General features: G+C 40.2%; 3 non-coding genes across 3 annotated transcripts; 1 reads left to right on the forward strand and 2 right to left on the reverse strand.

Annotated features, from left to right (window-relative positions):
* Positions 1 to 13,221: 13,221 nt before the first annotated feature.
* On the reverse strand, positions 13,222 to 13,293 carry TRNAD-GUC (transfer RNA aspartic acid (anticodon GUC)). The gene has a single exon. It is a non-coding gene; the product is annotated as a tRNA-Asp (tRNA).
* A 1,597-nt stretch (positions 13,294 to 14,890) lies between these two features.
* TRNAD-GUC (transfer RNA aspartic acid (anticodon GUC)) lies at positions 14,891 to 14,962 on the forward strand. The gene has a single exon. It is a non-coding gene; the product is annotated as a tRNA-Asp (tRNA).
* Positions 14,963 to 16,628: 1,666 nt separating this feature from the next.
* TRNAD-GUC (transfer RNA aspartic acid (anticodon GUC)) lies at positions 16,629 to 16,700 on the reverse strand. Its single transcript has one exon. It is a non-coding gene; the product is annotated as a tRNA-Asp (tRNA).
* Positions 16,701 to 16,998: the final 298 nt, after the last annotated feature.

Genomic DNA, 16,998 nt, shown 5'->3' on the forward strand with positions numbered 1-16,998 from the left:
TCTCCAGATCCATAAATGCTACATACAAATCCATTTGCTTTTCTAAGTATTTCTCACATACATTCTTCACAGCAAACTCCTGATCCACACATCCTCTATCACTTCTGAAACCACACTGCTCTTCCCCAATCTGATGCTCTGTACATGCCTTCACCCTCTCAATCAATACCCTTCCATACAATTTGCCAGGAATACTCAACAAACTTATACCTCTGTAATTTGAGCACTCACTCTTATCCCCTTTGCCTTTGTACAATGGCACTATGCACGCATTCCGCCAATCCTCAGGCACCTCACCATGAGTCATACATACATTAAATAACCTTACCAACCAGTCAACAATACAGTCACCCCCTTTTTTAATAAATTCCACTGCAATACCATCCAAACCTGCTGCCTTGCCGGCTTTCATCTTCCGCAAAGCTTTTACTACCTCTTCTCTGTTTACCAAATCATTTTCCCTAACCCTCTCACTTTGCACACCACCTCGACCGAAACACCCTATATCTGCCACTCTATCATCAAACACATTCAACAAACCTTCAAAATACTCAGTCCATCTTCTTCTCACATCACCACTACTTGTTATCACCTCCCCATTTGCGCCCTTCACTGAAGTTCCCATTTGCTCCCTTGTCTTACGCACTTTATTTACCTCCTTCCAGAATATCTTTATATTCTCCCTAAAATTTAATGATACTCTCTCACCCCAACTCTCATTTGCCCTTTTATATATATATATATATATATATATATATATATATATATATATATATATATATATATATATATATATTCTTTCTTTTAAACTATTCGCCATTTCCCGCGTTAGCGAGGTAGCGTTAAGAACAGGGGACTGGGCCTTTTTCGGAATATCCTCACCTGGCCCCACTCTGTTCCTTATTTTGGAAAATAAAAAAAAACGAGAGGGGAGGATTTCCAGCCCCCCGCTCCCTCCCCTTTTAGTCGCCTTCTACGACACGCAGGGAATACGTGGGAAGTATTCTTAATCCCCTATCCCTGGGATTCGTGGAGAAAGAATACTTCCCTCGTATTCCCTGCGTGTCGTAGAAGGCAACTAAAAGGGAAGGGAGCGGGAGGCTGGAAATTCTCCCCTGTCGTTTTTAGTTTTCCTAAAGAAGGAATAGAGGAGGGGGCCAAGCGAGGATATTCTCCGAAAGACTCAGTCCTCTGTTCTCAACACTACCTTGCTAATGTGGGACATGGCGAATAGTATGAAAAAAACGAAATATATATATATATATATATATATATATATATACATATATATATATATATATATATATATATATATATATATATATATATATATATATATATATATATATATATATATATGGACTATGGATAGAGTTGTGCGCAGGAGGATGGATGTGCTGGAAATGAGATGTTTGAGGACAATGTGTGGTGTGAGGTAGTTTGATCGAGTAAGTAACGTAAGGGTAAGAGAGATGTGTGGAAATAAAAAGAGCGTGGTTGAGAGAGCAGAAGAGGGTGTTTTGAAATGGTTTGGTCACATGGAGAGAATGAGTGAGGAAAGACTGACCAAGAGGATATATGTGTCGGAGGTGGAGGGAACGAGGAGAAGAGGGAGACCAAATTGGAGGTGGAAAGATGGAGTGAAAAAGATTTTGTGTGATCGGGGCCTGAACATGCAGGAGGGTGAAAGGAGGGCAAGGAATAGAGTGAATTGGAGCGATGTGGTATACCGGGGTTGACGTGCTGTCAGTGGATTGAATCAAGGCATGTGAAGCGTCTGGGGTAAACCATGGAAAGCTGTGTAGGTATGTATATTTGCGTGTGTGGACGTATGTATATACATGTGTATGGGGGTGGGTTGGGCCATTTCTTTCGTCTGTTTCCTTGCGCTACCTCGCAAACGCGGGAGACAGCGACAAAGCAAAAAAAAAAAAAAAAAAAAAATATATATATATATATATATATATATATATATATATATATATATATATATATATATATATATATATACATATATATACAGTGAAGTGTTTTAGATATTTGCGATTGGATTTGGCAGCAGATGGAACCATGGAAGCGGAAATGAATCATAAGGTGGGGGAGGTGGTGAAATTTCTGGGACCGTTGAAGAATGTGTGGAAGTCGAGAACATTATCTTGGAAAGCAAACATTGCTATGTTTGAAGGAATAGTGGTTCCAACAATGTTATATGGTAGTGAGGCGTGGGCTATAGATAGAGTTGTGAAGAGGAGGGTGAATGTGCTGGAAATATATATATATATATATATATATATATATATATATATATATATATATATATATATATATATATGGACCAGAATATGATCAGTATACAACTAAAATTCAAGCTGAATACATCCATCTACCCACAACAGCATACAACCAACTCAGAGTTAAAATGCTGAAGAATTTGGTTCTGATGCCTAACATTTATGCAACAAGAGAATTCCAAACAGAACGAGAAAAAACTGCCCGAGAAAATATCCAACGTGAAGTGGAAAATCTTCAGGCTTGAAGTTATCCTGACTACAGCATTGTCCTCTGATCAGCTGTTGTTCCTTGCACATGGTAGCTGCCTCCGGATTTGAATCCTTGCCCATTATATTTTCAGTTAGGAGGTAGTTATTCATTGATGACCTTTAATTGCTGATGTTTATTATTTTTCTGCATACTTTTAGGTTAATTATACCTTATACAATATATAAACTGAACTCTACAGATTTACTTTGCTCAATTTATTCAAATTACTCTGTTTAGTACATAAATTGTACAACAGTTTTATTTGTATGCATTTTTTTTGTTTCTTATTCAGTTTTGTTTCATTCATTCATTTCAAGCTAGAAGTTTCAGTTTTCTAAATTGTTTCTTACATTTTTCATATGTATATATATGTATGTGTGTGTGTGTGTATATGTGAGTATGTATGTGTATGTGTGTGTATGTGTATATGTATATATATATGTATATTATCCCTGGGGATAGGGGTGAAAGAATACTTCCCACGTATTCCTCGCGTGTCGTAGAAAGCGACTAGAGGGGACGGGAGCGGGGGGCTAGAAATCCTCCCCTCCTTGTATTAACTTTCTAAAATGGGAAACAGAAGAAGGAGTCACGCGGGGAGTGCTCATCCTCCTCGAAGGCTCAGAGTGGGGTGCCTAAATGTGTGTGGATGTAACCAAGATGTGAAAAAAGGAGAGATAGGTAGTATGTTTGAGGAAAGGAACCTGGATGTTTTGGCTCTGAGTGAAACGAAGCTCAAGGGTAAAGGGGAAGAGTGGTTTGGGAATGTCTGGGGAGTAAAGGCAGGGGTTAGTGAGAGGACAAGAGCAAGGGAAGGAGTAGCAATACTCCTGAAACAGGAGTTGTGGGAGTATGTGATAGAGTGTAAGAAAGTAAATTCTCGATTAATATGGGTAAAACTGAAAGTTGATGGAGAGAGGTGGGTGATTATTGGTGCATATGCACCTGGGCATGAGAAGAAAGATCAAGAGAGGCAAGTGTTTTGGGAGCAGCTGAATGAGTGTGTTAGTGGTTTTGATGCACGAGACCGGGTTATAGTGATGGGTGATTTGAATGCAAAGGTGAGTAATGTGGCAGTTGAGGGAATAATTGGTATACATGGGGTGTTCAGTGTTGTAAATGGAAATGGAGAAGAGCTTGTAGATTTATGTGCTGAAAAAGGACTGATGATTGGGAATACCTGGTTTAAAAAGCGAGATATACATAAGTATACTTATGTAAGTAGGAGAGATGGCCAGAGAGCGTTATTGGATTACGTGTTAATTGACAGGCGTGCGAAAGAGAGACTTTTGGATGTTAATGTGCTGAGAGGTGCAACTGGAGGGATGTCTGATCATTATCTTGTGGAGGCTAAGGTGAAGATTTGTATGGGTTTTCAGAAAAGAAGAGTGAATGTTGGGGTGAAGAGGGTGGTGAGAGTAAGTGAGCTTGAGAAGGAGACCTGTGTGAGGAAGTACCAGGAGAGACTGAGTACAGAATGGAAAAAGGTGAGAACAATGGAAGTAAGGGGAGTGGGGGAGGAATGGGATGTATTTAGGGAATCAGTGATGGATTGCGCAAAAGATGCTTGTGGCATGAGAAGAGTGGGAGGTGGGTTGATTAGAAAGGGTAGTGAGTGGTGGGATGAAGAAGTAAGAGTATTAGTGAAAGAGAAGAGAGAGGCATTTGGACGATTTTTGCAGGGAAAAAATGCAATTGAGTGGGAGATGTATAAAAGAAAGAGACAGGAGGTCAAGAGAAAGGTGCAAGAGGTGAAAAAAAGGGCAAATGAGAGTTGGGGTGAGAGAGTATCATTAAATTTTAGGGAGAATAAAAAGATGTTCTGGAAGGAGGTAAATAAAGTGCGTAAGACAAGGGAGCAAATGGGAACTTCAGTGAAGGGCGCAAATGGGGAGGTGATAACAAGTAGTGGTGATGTGAGAAGGAGATGGAGTGAGTATTTTGAAGGTTTGTTGAATGTGTTTGATGATAGAGTGGCAGATATAGGGTGTTTTGGTCGAGGTGGTGTGCAAAGTGAGAGGGTTAGGGAAAATGATTTGGTAAACAGAGAAGAGGTAGTGAAAGCTTTGCGGAAGATGAAAGCCGGCAAGGCAGCAGGTTTGGATGGTATTGCAGTGGAATTTATAAAAAAAAAGGGGGTGACTGTATTGTTGACTGGTTGGTAAGGTTATTTAATGTATGTATGACTCATGGTGAGGTGCCTGAGGATTGGCGGAATGCGTGCATAGTGCCATTGTACAAAGGCAAAGGGGATAAGAGTGAGTGCTCAAATTACAGAGGTATAAGTTTGTTGAGTATTCCTGGTAAATTATATGGGAGGGTATTGATTGAGAGGGTGAAGGCATGTACAGAGCATCAGATTGGGGAAGAGCAGTGTGGCTTCAGAAGTGGTAGAGGATGTGTGGATCAGGTGTTTGCTTTGAAGAATGTATGTGAGAAATACTTAGAAAAGCAAATGGATTTGTATGTAGCATTTATGGATCTGGAGAAGGCATATGATAGAGTTGATAGAGATGCTCTGTGGTAGGTATTAAGAATATATGGTGTGGGAGGAAAGTTGTTAGAAGCAGTGAAAAGTTTTTATCGAGGATGTAAGGCATGTGTACGTGTAGGAAGAGAGGAAAGTGATTGGTTCTCAGTGAATGTAGGTTTGCGGCAGGGGTGTGTGATGTCTCCATGGTTGTTTAATTAGTTTATGGATGTGGTTGTTAGGGAGGTAAATGCAAGAGTTTTGGAAAGAGGGGCAAGTATGAAGTCTGTTGGGGATGAGAGAGCTTGGGATGTGAGTCAGTTGTTGTTCGCTGATGATACAGCGCTGGTGGCTGATTCATGTGAGAAACTGCAGAAGCTGGTGACTGAGTTTGGAAAAGTGTGTGGAAGAAGAAAGTTAAGAGTAAATGTGAATAAGAGCAAGGTTATTAGGTACAGTAGGGTTGAGGGTCAAGTCAATTGGGAGGTGAGTTTGAATGGAGAAAAACTGGAGGAAGTGAAGTGTTTTAGATATCTGGGAGTGGATCTGGCAGCGGATGGAACCATGGAAGCGGAAGTGGATCATAGGGTGGGGGAGGGGGCGAAAATCCTGGGGGCCTTGAAGAATGTGTGGAAGTCGAGAACATTATCTCGGAAAGCAAAAATGGGTATGTTTGAAGGAATAGTGGTTCCAACAATGTTGTATGGTTGCGAGGCGTGGGCTATGGATAGAGTTGTGCGCAGGAGGATGGATGTGCTGGAAATGAGATGTTTGAGGACAATGTGTGGTGTGAGGTGGTTTGATCGAGTGAGTAACGTAAGGGTAAGAGAGATGTGTGGAAATAAAAAGAGCGTGGTTGAGAGAGCAGAAGAGGGTGTTTTGAAGTGGTTTGGGCACATGGAGAGGATGAGTGAGGAAAGATTGACCAAGAGGATATATGTGTCGGAGGTGGAGGGAACAAGGAGAAGAGGGAGACCAAATTGGAGGTGGAAAGATGGAGTGAAAAAGATTTTGTGTGATCGGGGCCTGAACATGCAGGAGGGTGAAAGGAGGGCAAGGAATAGAGTGAATTGGAGCGATGTGGTATACCGGGGTTGACGTGCTGTCAGTGGATTGAATCAAGGCATGTGAATCGTCTGGGGTAAACCATGGAAAGCTGTGTAGGTATGTATATTTGCGTGTGTGGACGTATGTATATACATGTGTATGGGGGGGGGGGTTGGGCCATTTCTTTCGTCTGTTTCCTTGCGCTACCTCGCAAACGCGGGAGACAGCGACAAAGTATAATAATAAAAAAAAAATATATATATATATATATATATATATATATATATATATATATATATATATATATATATATATATATATATATATCTTTTTCTTTCATACTATTCGCCATTTCCCGCATTAGCGAGGTAGCGTTGAGAACAGAGGACTGGGCCTTTGAGGGAATATCCTCACCTGGTCCCCTTCTCTGTTCCCTCTTTTGGAAAATTAAAAAAAGAAAGAAAAAAAAAAAAAAAATATATATATATATATATATATATATATATATATATATATATATATATATATTTATATATTTATATATATATATATATATATATATATATATATATATATATATATATATATATATATGTATATATTTATGTATATATATATATATATATATATATATATATATATATATATATATATATATATATATATATATATACTTTGACGTTGTCTCCCGCGTTAGCGAGATAGTGCAAGGAAACAGACGAAAGAATTTCCCAGCCCACGCACATACACACGTATATGCACAACGCCCACATACGCACATACCTATATATTTCAACGTATACATACATAAACATACACAGACATATAGTACATACATACACAAGTACATATTCATACATGCTGCCTTCATCCATTCCTGCCTCCACCCCGCCACACTTGAAATGACACCCCTCTGCCCACGCGTGCGCGCCAGGTAGCAACAGGAAACGAAAACAAAGGCTCTAGGTGTCATGTGTTATGCGCTGAAACCACATCTCCTTTTCCACATCCAGGCCCCACAAAACTTTCCATAGTTTACCCCAAACGCTTCACATGAACTGGTTCAATCCATTGATAGCACGTTGACCCGGTATACCACATCGTTCCAATTCACTCTATAACTTGCACGCCTGTCACCCTCCTGTATGTTCAAGCCCCAATCACTCAAAATCTTTTTCACTCCATCCTTCCACCTCCAATTTGGTCTCCCACTTCTCGTTCCCTCCAGCTCTGACACATATATCCTCTTTGTCAATCTTTCCACTCTCATTTTCTCAATGTGACCAAACCATTTCAATACACCCTCTTTAGCTCTCTCAACCACACTCTTTTTATTACCACACATCTCTCTTAACCTTTCATTACTTACCTGATCAAACTCCCTCACACCGCATATTGTCCTCAAACAGCTCATTTCCATCACATTCACCCTTCTTCGCACAACCCCATCTATAGCCCATGCCTCACAACCATATAACATTGTTGTAACCACTTTTCCTTCAAACATACCCATTTTTGCTCTCCGAGATAACGTTCTCGCCTTCCACACATTCTTCAAAGCTACCAGAACCTTTGCCCCCTCCCCCACCCTGTGACTCACTTCCACTTCCATGGTTCCATCAGCTGCCAAATCCACTCCCATGTATATAAAATTTTCACCTCCTCCAGTTTTTCTCCAATCAAAATTACCTCCCAATTTACTTCTTCCTCAACCTTACTTTACCTAATAATCTTGCTCTTATTTACATTTAATCTCAGCTTTCTTCTTTCACACACTTTCCCAAACTCAGTCAACAATTTCTGCAGTTTCTCACTCGAAACAGCTACCAGCGCCGTATCATCAGCGAACAACATTTGACTCACTTCCCAAACCCTCTCGTCCACAATAGACTGCATACTTGCCCCTTTCTCCTAAACTCTTGCATTCACGTCCCTAACAACCCCATCCATAAACAAATTAAACAACCATGGAGACATCACACACCCCTGCCGCAAATCGACTATCACTGGGAACCACTCACTTTCTTCTCTTCCTACTCATACACATGCCTTGCATCCTCGATAAAAACATTTCACTGCTTATAGCAACTTACCTCCCATACCATATACTCTTAATACCATCCACCGAGCATCTCTATCAATTCTATCATATGCCTTCTCCAGATCCATAAATGCTACATACAAATCCATCTGCTTTTTTGAGTATTTTTCACTTACATTCTTCAAAGCAAACACCTATTCCACATATCCTCTCCCACTTCTGAAGCCACATTGCTACTCCCCAATCTGATGCTCTCTGTACATGCTTTGACCCTATTGATCAATACCCTCCCATTTGATTTCCCAGGAATACTAAACAATTTTATACCTTTGAAATTGAACACTTACCTTTATCCCCTTTACCTTTGTACAATGGCACTATATATGCATTCCACCATTCCTCAGGCACTTCACCATGAACCATACATGCATTGAATATCCTCACCAACCAGTCAACAACACAGTCACCCCCTTTTTTAATAAATTCCACAGCAATACCATCCAAACCCGCCACCTTGCCGTCTTTCATCTTCCGCAAAGCTTTCACTACCTCTTCTCTGTTTACCGAATCATTCTTTCTGACCCTCTCACTTCACACACCACCTCGACCAAAACACCCTATACCTGATACTCTATCATCACACACATTCAACAAACCTTCATAATACTCACTCCATCTCCCTTTCACTTCACTATTACTTGTTCTTACCTCCCGATTTGTCCTGTTCACCCATGTTCCCATTTGTTGTCTTGTCTTACGCACTTTATTTACTCCAAAACATCTTTTTAATGATACCCTCTCACCCCAACTCTCATTTGCCCACTTCCTCTTGACCTCTTGCATCTTCCTTTTATACATCTCCCAGTCATTTGCACTATTTCCTTGCAGAAATCGTCCAAATGCCTCTCTCATCTCTTTCGCCAAGAATCTTACTTCTTCATCCCACCACTCACTGCCCTTTATTATCTGCCCTCCTCCCACCTTTTTCATGCAACAAGCATCTTTTGCACAAGCCATCACCTCTTGTCCGTGTGTCTGTGTGTGTGTGTGTGTGTTTATGTGTATTGGGAGACCAAATTGGAGATGGATAAGGTGTAATGAAAAACACTTGGGGGCGGTGTGGCGTCGGAAATTGATGACAGCGAACAAGTATGAACATGTGTATGTGTACATACGTGTATGTGCCCTGGTTCAGTCCGTTGACAGCACACACCACATCGTTCTAATTCACTGTATCCCTTGCACGCCTTTCATCCTCCTTCATGTTCAAGCCCCGATCGGTCAAAATCTTTTTCATTCTATCCTTCCATCTCCAATTATGTCTCCATTGTTCTCGTTCCCTCCACTTCTGACACATATTGCCTTTGTCAAGGTTTCCTCACTCATTCTCTTCATATTTTCCAAACCATTTCAGCACACCCTCTTCTGCTCTCACAACCACGCTCTTGGTATTACCACACATCATTTTTACCCTCTATGAATCCACCTGACTCGACTTATTGTCCTTAAATGTTTCATTTCCAAGACATCCACTCTCCTCCGTCCAGCCTTACCTACCTATAGTCCATGCGTCCCATCCGTATTATATTTTTGGAACTACTGTTTCTTCTAACATACCTAATTTTGCTCTCGCAGACAACGTTCTCTCTTTCCACACATTCTTCAGTGCTTCCACAACCTTCGAACTCTCCACCCACTCTATGACTCACAATTATATATATATATATATATATATATATATATATATATATATATATATATATATATATATATATATATATATATTACATAAGTATACTTATGTATATCTCGCTTTTTAAACCAGGTATTCCCAATCATCAGTCCTTTTTCAGCACATAAATCTACAAGCTCTTCACCATTTCCATTTACAACACTGAACACCCCATGTATACCAATTATTCCCTCAACTGCCACATTACTCACCTTTGCATTCAAATCACCCATCACTATAACCCGGTCTCGTGCATCAAAATCACTAACACACTCATTCAGCTGCTCCCAAAACACTTGCCTCTCATGATCTTTCTTCTCATGCCCAGGTGCATATGCACCAATAATCACCCACCTCTCTCCATCAACTTTCAGTTTTACCCATATTAATCGAGAATTTACTTTCCAAACCATAAGTATACTTATGTAAGTAGGAGAGATGGCCAGAGAGCGTTATTGGATTACGTGTTAATTGACAGGCGTGCGAAAGAGAGACTTTTGGATGTTAATGTGCTGAGAGGTGCAACTGGAGGGATGTCTGATCATTATCTTGTGGAGGCTAAGGTGAAGATTTGTATGGGTTTTCAGAAAAGAAGAGTGAATGTTGGGGTGAAGAGGGTGGTGAGAGTAAGTGAGCTTGAAAAGGAGACCTGTGTGAGGAAGTACCAGGAGAGACTGAGTACAGAATGGAAAAAGGTGAGAACAATGGAAGTAAGGGGAGTGGGGGAGGAATGGGATGTATTTAGGGAATCAGTGATGGATTGCGCAAAAGATGCTTGTGGCACGAGAAGAGTGGGAGGTGGGTTGATTAGAAAGGGTAGTGAGTGGTGGGATGAAGAAGTAAGAGTATTAGTGAAAGAGAAGAGAGAGGCATTTGGACGATTTTTGCAGGGAAAAAATGCAATTGAGTGGGAGATGTATAAAAGAAAGAGACAGGAGGTCAAGAGAAAGGTGCAAGAGGTGAAAAAAAGGGCAAATGAGAGTTGGGGTGAGAGAGTATCATTAAATCTTAGGGAGAATAAAAAGATGTTCTGGAAGTAGGTAAATAAAGTGCGTAAGACAAGGGAGCAAATGGGAACTTCAGTGAAGGGCGCAAATGGGGAGGTGATAACAAGTAGTGGTGATGTGAGAAGGAGATGGAGTGAGTATTTCGAAGGTTTGTTGAATGTGTTTGATGATAGAGTGGCAGATATAGGGTGTTTTGGTCGAGGTGGTGTGCAAAGTGAGAGGGTTAGGGAAAATGATTTGGTAAACAGAGAAGAGGTAGTGAAAGCTTTGCGGAAGATGAAAGCCGGCAAGGCAGCAGGTTTGGATGGTATTGCAGTGGAATTTATATAAAAAAGGGGGTGACTGTATTGTTGACTGGTTGGTAAGGTTATTTAATGTATGTATGACTCATGGTGAGGTGCCTGAGGATTGGCGGAATGCGTGCATATTGCCATTGTACAAAGGCAAAGGGGATAAGAGTGAGTGCTCAAATTACAGAGGTATAAGTTTGTTGAGTATTCCTAGTAAATTATATGGGAGGGTATTGATTGAGAGGGTGAAGGCATGTACAGAGCATCAGATTGGGGAAGAGCAGTGTGGGTGGCTTCAGAAGTGGTAGAGGATGTGTGGATCAGGTGTTTGCTTTGAAGAATGTATGTGAGAAATACTTAGAAAAGCAAATGGATTTGTATGTAGCATTTATGGATCTGGAGAAGGCATATGATAGAGTTGATAGAGATGCTCTGTGGAAGGTATTAAGAATATATGGTGTGGGAGGAAGTTGTTAGAAGCAGTGAAAAGTTTTTATCGAGGATGTAAGGCATGTGTACGTGTAGGAAGAGAGGAAAGTGATTGGTTCTCAGTGAATGTAGGTTTGCGGCAGGGGTGTGTGATGTCTCCATGGTTGTTTAATTTGTTTATGGATGGGGTTGTTAGGGAGGTAAATGCAAGAGTTTTGGAAAGAGGGGCAAGTATGAAGTCTGTTGGGGATGAGAGAGCTTGGGAAGTGAGTCAGTTGTTGTTCGCTGATGACACAGCGCTGGTGGCTGATTCATGTGAGAAACTGCAGAAGCTGGTGACTGAGTTTGGTAAAGTGTGTGGAAGAAGAAAGTTAAGAGTAAATGTGAATAAGAGCAAGGTTATTAGGTACAGTAGGGTTGAGGGTCAAGTCAATTGGGAGGTGAGTTTGAATGGAGAAAAACTGGAGGAAGTGAAGTGTTTTAGATATCTGGGAGTGGATCTGGCAGCGGATGGAACCATGGAAGCGGAAGTGGATCATAGGGTGGGGGAGGGGGCGAAAATTCTGGGGGCCTTGAAGAATGTGTGGAAGTCGAGAACATTATCTCGGAAAGCAAAAATGGGTATGTTTGAAGGAATAGTGGTTCCAACAATGTTGTATGGTTGCGAGGCGTGGGCTATGGATAGAGTTGTGCGCAGGAGGATGGATGTGCTGGAAATGAGATGTTTGAGGACAATGTGTGGTGTGAGGTGGTTTGATCGAGTAAGTAACGTAAGGGTAAGAAAGATGTGTGGAAATAAAAAGAGCGTGGTTGAGAGAGCAGAAGAGGGTGTTTTGAAGTGGTTTGGGCACATGGAGAGGATGAGTGAGGAAAGATTGACCAAGAGGATATATGTGTCGGAGGTGGAGGGAACAAGGAGAAGAGGGAGACCAAATTGGAGGTGGAAAGATGGAGTGAAAAAGATTTTGTGTAATCGGGGCCTGAACATGCAGGAGGGTGAAAGGAGGGCAAGGAATAGAGTGAATTGGAGCGATGTGGTATACCGGGGCTGACGTGCTGTCAGTGGATTGAATCAAGGCATGTGAAGCGTCTGGGGTAAACCATGGAAAGCTGTGTAGGTATGTATATTTGCGTGTGTGGACGTATGTATATACATGTGTATGGGGGGGGGGGGGGGTTGGGCCATTTCTTTCATCTGTTTCCTTGCGCTACCTCGCAAACGCGGGAGACAGCGACAAAGTATAAAAAAAATATATATATATATATATATATATGTATATATATATATATATATATATATATATATATATATATATATATATATATATATATATATATATATTATTATTATTATTATTATTATTATTATCATTATTATTATCATTATTATTGTTGTTATCATTGCCATTGTTATTATTGTTGTTATACTTAACCACTGTTTCCTGCGTCAGCGAGGTAGCGCAAGGGAAAAGAAGAATGGCGCACACACACTGAAGAGAGAACAAAAACAGAGAGTACTTTTCTTTACTATATCCTTAGACAATATTAGGGAGATCCTTTTTTTCTTTCTTTCTTTTTCTTTCTTTTTTTTTTTTTTAAAGATCGTAGCAACTGTGCTTGGTTCGACACATTTCTTTGCCTGTTGGCGGCCCATAAAATATTGCCTCCCCGGCGGGGAATCGAACCCCGGTCTCCCGCGTGACAGGCGGGGATACTCACCACTATACTACCGAGGACTGGGAGATACAAGTGTTGAGGTCCTGAAAAGCACAGAGGTAGCAGTGAGGCGGGTCTTCATTAATCCCTGTGGAGTGCAGGTGGCCACTAATTATGTGACCTGACATTTGACCTTCGTCTCCTTACATGCTGTGTGGACAGTGTTATTCTGGTGGATATGTATTAAACGAAAGTACACACCGTTTATATTATGTATTTCCAGCGGTGATTGTGCATATATCTCTTCACGGTGAAGGTTCTGCATATATCGATATCTATCTATCTATCTACCTATCTATCTATTTATCTATCTATCTATCTATATGTATATATATATATATATATATATATATATATATATATATATATATATATATATATATATATATATATATATATATATACTTTATTCGTATTCGTATAACTCCGCGTTGTACAATCAGGTTCGGTAAAACGCTATCAGCTGGCTATGTGTTCTGTTCGGAAACAACCAATAGACCCCGTTGCTCACCATTGTGAGACGAAGGGTATTCGAGTACTTAGTATTTCGAATAGGTGTTTCCTATTATACAGTCCCTTAGCCTAGCGGTTAGCATGCATGCCTCTTGCACAAGGGGTCCCAGGTTCGATCCTGGCTGTTGGAGCTTTGTATGTTCTATGAAGGTGCGCGTTCATATACACTTTATTCGTATATATATATATATATATATATATATATATATATGCTTTACATGCCCTGGTTCAGACCATTGACAGCACGTCAACCTCTGTATCTTACATCATTAAGATTCCCTCTATACCGTGCACGCCTTTGACCCTCCTGCATGTCCAGGCGTTGATCACCTTTTTTCATTCCATCAATCCATCGCTAATTTGGTCTCTCTCCACACACACACACACACACACACACACACACACACACACACACACACACACATATATATATATATATATATATATATATATATATATATATATATATATATATATATATATATATATATATATATATATATTCTTTCTTTTAAACTATTCGCCATTTCCCGCGTTAGCGAGGTAGCGTTAAGAACAGAGGACTGGGCCTTTTTTGGAATATCCTCACCTGGCCCCCTCTGTTCCTTCTTTTGGAAAATTAAAAAAAACGAAAGGGGAGGATTTCCAGCCCCCGCTCCCTCCCCTTTTAGTCGCCTTCTACGACACGCAGGGAATACGTGGGAAGTATTCTTAATCCCCTATCCCCAGGGATAATATATATATATATATATATATATATATATATATATATATATATATATATATATATATATATATATATATACATATACATATAGATAGATAGATAGATAGGTAGATAGATAGATAGATATAGATATATGCAGAACCTTCACCGTGAAGAGATATATGCACAATCACCGCTGGAAATACATAATATAAACGGTGTGTACTTTCGTTTAATACATATCCACCAGAATAACACTGTCCACACACCACGTAAGGAGACGAAGGTCAGATGTCAGGTCACATAATTAGTGGCCACCTGCACTCCACAGGGATTAATGAAGACCCGCCTCACTGCTACCTCTGTGCTTTTCAGGACCTCAACACTTGTATCTCCAGTCCTCGGTAGTATAGTGGTGAGTATCCCCGCCTGTCACGCGGGAGACCGGGGTTCGATTCCCCGCCGGGGAGGCAATATTTTACGGGCCGCCAACAGGGAAAGGCCTGTGTCGGACCAAGCGGAGGTACAAAGATCTTTGAAAAAAAAAATGATCTTGCCAATCTGTTTGAGGATGTATTAAACGAAAGTACTCAACGATTTTATGTTCTCTTTCCATTGGTAACTGTACATTATATGTCTATATATATATATATATATATATATATATATATATATATATATATATATATATATATATATATATATATATATATATATAAATATATATATATATATATATATATATATATATATATATATATATATATATATATATATATATATATATATATATATATTATTGTCATTATTATTATAATACTTAACCGCCGTCACCGCGTTAGCGAAGTAGTTCTAGGAAACAGCCGAAAGAATGGCCCAACCCACCCATATACTCATGTATATACATAAGCGCCCAAACACGCACATATAGATTGCTATACCCTCCAACGTGTACATACACAGACATATACATATAAACAAATGTACATATTCATACTTGCTGCCATCATCCATTCTCGTCACCACCTTGTCACACCCCATCACCACCACCAGCGAGGTAGCGCAAGGAAATGACAAAAAATGCCACATTCGTTCTCACTCAGTCTCAGGCTGTCATGTGCAATGCACCAAAACCATGGCTCCCTTGCTACTTCCAGGGCCCGCAAAACTTTCCATGGTTTACCCCAGACGCTTCACACACCCTGGCTCAATCCACTGGCAGCACATCCACCTTGGTATACCACATTTTTCCAATTCACTTTATTCCTTGCACGCCTCTCACGCTCCTGTATTTTTAATCCATCATTCCACCTTGGCGTCGGAAGTTGATGTGTACATATGTGTATGTACCCTGGTTCAGTCCGTTGACAGCACACATAATATCGCTCTAATTCACTGTATCCCTTGCACGCCCTTCATCCTCCTTCATGTTCGGGCCCCGATCGCTCAAAATCTTTTTCACTCTATTCTTCCATCTCCAATTTGTTTCCTTTGTTCTTGTTCCTTCCACTTATGACACATATATGCTCTTAGTCAAGGTTTCTTCACTCATTCTCTTCATATTTTCCAAACCATTGCAGCACACCCTCTTCTGCTCTGTCAATCACGCTCTTGATATTACCACACATCATTCTTACCCTTGATCAGACAACATCGCACCTCTTACTGTCATCAAACGTTTCGTTTCCAAGACATCCACTCTCTTCTGACCTGCCGTATCTATCTATAGCACATGTCTCTCATCCGTATTATTTTGTTGGAACTCTTTCTGCAAACATACCTGATTTTGCTCTAAGAGACAACGTTCTCTCTTTCCACACAGTCTTTAGTGCTTCCACAACCTTCACACACTCTCTCTCTCTCTCCCTCCCCCCCTCCTATAAATCACAATTATATATATATATATATATATATATATATATATATATATATATATATATATATATATATATATATATATATATCATTCGATATCACCACTGGAAAGAGAGAAAAAAATAAAGGTACGGACTTTCGTTTAATACATCCTCAAACAGAATGTGGGAGATTTTTTTTCCTTTTTTTTTCTTAAAGATCGTAAGACATGTGCTTGTTGTGACACAGACCTTTGCCTGTTGGCGGCCCGTAAAATATTGCCTCCCCGGCGGGGAATCGAACCCCGGTCTCCCGCGTGACAGGCGGGGATACTCACCACTATACTACCGAGGACTGGGAGATACAAGTGTTGAGGTCTTGAAAAGCACAGAGGTAGCAGTGAGGCGGGTCTTCATTAATCCCTTGTGGAGTGCAGGTGGCCACTAATTATGTGACCAGACATTTGACCTTCCTCTCCATACATGGTGTGTGGACAGGGTTATTCTGGTGGATATTTATCAAACGAAAATACATACCGTTTTTATTTTGTCTTTCCAGTGGTTATTGTGCATATATCTCTTCACAGTGAAATGAAACCTTTGCATATATATATATGTGAATGTTGGGGAGAAGAGGGTGGTGAGAGTAAGTG

This window comes from Panulirus ornatus, chromosome 1, assembly GCF_036320965.1.
Source record: "Panulirus ornatus isolate Po-2019 chromosome 1, ASM3632096v1, whole genome shotgun sequence".
NCBI lineage: Eukaryota > Metazoa > Arthropoda > Malacostraca > Decapoda > Palinuridae > Panulirus > Panulirus ornatus.